At 60.4% G+C, this 2,500-nt stretch overlaps 1 pseudogene; it reads right to left on the reverse strand.

Moving 5' to 3' along the window:
• The window catches only part of LOC124762885, a 7,960-nt pseudogene that overhangs the window by 4,230 nt on the left and 1,230 nt on the right, over positions 1–2,500 (reverse strand).

Below are 2,500 nucleotides of genomic sequence, written 5' to 3' on the forward strand. Positions count from 1 at the left end.
GGCGTCAGTCGGCCCCTCCGACGGCGGCCCGGTGGTGTCGGCCGCGAAGTCCTCGGCTGCGTCGACGGGCGGCGCAGCGGCCTCGCCCGCGTCAGGCAGCGAGCTCGCTGCTCCCCGGCGGGACGCCGGCTCTTCCCCCCGACCGATCTCAAGCGCCTCCATGAATTGGCGGACAAGCTGCTTGTGGGCAGCTTGCCGCCGTCGGCACTTGATTGCCTCGAGCGTTCGGTCGGGGAACATCCTGATGAGTTCTTGATTAACAAAGAAGAACCGGGCGTCCCTCTCAAGGAACAGTTCGGCCTCTGCCTTGGCGAGCGACAGGACTTCTTCCTCCGTCCACCTCGCGCGATGCCTCTCCGTCACGATCTCAGCGTTGGCGGCCGCAGGGTGTTGGCGGCGGCGATGGACCCCGAGACCGTTCTTCGTGGTAAAAGTGCGGTGGCACTCACTGCAAGCAAAGGGAGCTACACAAACTATCGCATTTTCGTTACGGCCGGTTGGCCGGATAGGTGCTGGGGTAGCTGGGGTGGCACCTTCAGCGGAAAGGCCACCATCTCTTGTTTCTTGTCGGCTGCCCCCAACTATAAAGGGATAATGCGAGGGGGGGCTGGTAACCCCCCCAAGCCCCTGGTGCAGTCTTCCACTCTGCGAAAATCAACGGGCCCACGAGAAGGGGAGAAGACCGCAGGAGAGGAGAGGCTAAGAGGGCTAGGCCCATGTATTGCGCATCACTCTCCCTGTAACTATAACCCAAGGAAGGCACCTCGCAGCAGCAGCACGACTACATCAAGACCGCACTTCGAAAAGCCAAGTCCGGATGCAGCCCCACCGCCGCCACTTGGCCACCTTAAGAGAGTCATAGTTACTCCCGCCGTTTACCCGCGCTTGCTTGAATTTCTTCACGTTGACATTCAGAGCACTGGGCAGAAATCACATTGCGTCAACACCCGCTAGGGCCATCGCAATGCTTTGTTTTAATTAGACAGTCGGATTCCCCCAGTCCGTGCCAGTTCTGAGTTGATCGTTGAATGGCGGCCGAAGAGAATCCGCGCACCCGCGCGCCCCCGGAGGAGCACGCTAAGGCGGACGCGGCCTCGCAGCAAGGAAGATCCGTGGGAGGCCAAGGCACGGGACCGAGCTCGGATCCTGCACGCAGGTTGAAGCACCGGGGCGCGAACGCCGCGCAGGCGCGCGCATCCTGCACCGCCGGCCAGCACGAGGCCGACCAACGGCGAGAGCAGACCACGCCCGCGCTAAACGCCCGCACTTACCGGCACCCCTACGGCACTCACCTCGCCCAGGCCCGGCACGTTAGCGCTGACCCACTTCCCGACCAAGCCCGACACGCCCCGATCCTCAGAGCCAATCCTTATCCCGAAGTTACGGATCCAATTTGCCGACTTCCCTTACCTACATTATTCTATCGACTAGAGGCTCTTCACCTTGGAGACCTGCTGCGGATATGGGTACGAACCGGCGCGACACCTCCACGTGGCCCTCTCCCGGATTTTCAAGGTCCGAGGGGAAGATCGGGACACCGCCGCAACTGCGGTGCTCTTCGCGTTCCAAACCCTATCTCCCTGCTAGAGGATTCCAGGGAACTCGAACGCTCATGCAGAAAAGAAAACTCTTCCCCGATCTCCCGACGGCGTCTCCGGGTCCTTTTGGGTTACCCCGACGAGCATCTCTAAAAGAGGGGCCCGACTTGTATCGGTTCCGCTGCCGGGTTCCGGAATAGGAACCGGATTCCCTTTCGCCCAACGGGGGCCAGCACAAAGCGCATCATGCTATGACGGCCCCCATCAACATCGGATTTCTCCTAGGGCTTAGGATCGACTGACTCGTGTGCAACGGCTGTTCACACGAAACCCTTCTCCGCGTCAGCCCTCCAGGGCCTCGCTGGAGTATTTGCTACTACCACCAAGATCTGCACCGACGGCGGCTCCAGGCAGGCTCACGCCCAGACCCTTCTGCGCCCACCGCCGCGACCCTCCTACTCGTCAGGGCTTCGCGGCCGGCCGCAAGGACCGGCCATGACTGCCAGACTGACGGCCGAGTATAGGCACGACGCTTCAGCGCCATCCATTTTCAGGGCTAGTTGCTTCGGCAGGTGAGTTGTTACACACTCCTTAGCGGATTCCGACTTCCATGGCCACCGTCCTGCTGTCTTAAGCAACCAACGCCTTTCATGGTTTCCCATGAGCGTCGATTCGGGCGCCTTAACTCGGCGTTTGGTTCATCCCACAGCGCCAGTTCTGCTTACCAAAAGTGGCCCACTTGGCACTCCGATCCGAGTCGTTTGCTCGCGGCTTCAGCATATCAAGCAAGCCGGAGATCTCACCCATTTAAAGTTTGAGAATAGGTTGAGGTCGTTTCGGCCCCAAGGCCTCTAATCATTCGCTTTACCGGATGAGACTCGTACGAGCACCAGCTATCCTGAGGGAAACTTCGGAGGGAACCAGCTACTAGATGGTTCGATTAGTCTTTCGCCCCTATACCC

The sequence above is a fragment of the Schistocerca piceifrons genome, unplaced genomic scaffold (assembly GCF_021461385.2).
Source record: "Schistocerca piceifrons isolate TAMUIC-IGC-003096 unplaced genomic scaffold, iqSchPice1.1 HiC_scaffold_612, whole genome shotgun sequence".
Lineage (NCBI taxonomy): Eukaryota > Metazoa > Arthropoda > Insecta > Orthoptera > Acrididae > Schistocerca > Schistocerca piceifrons.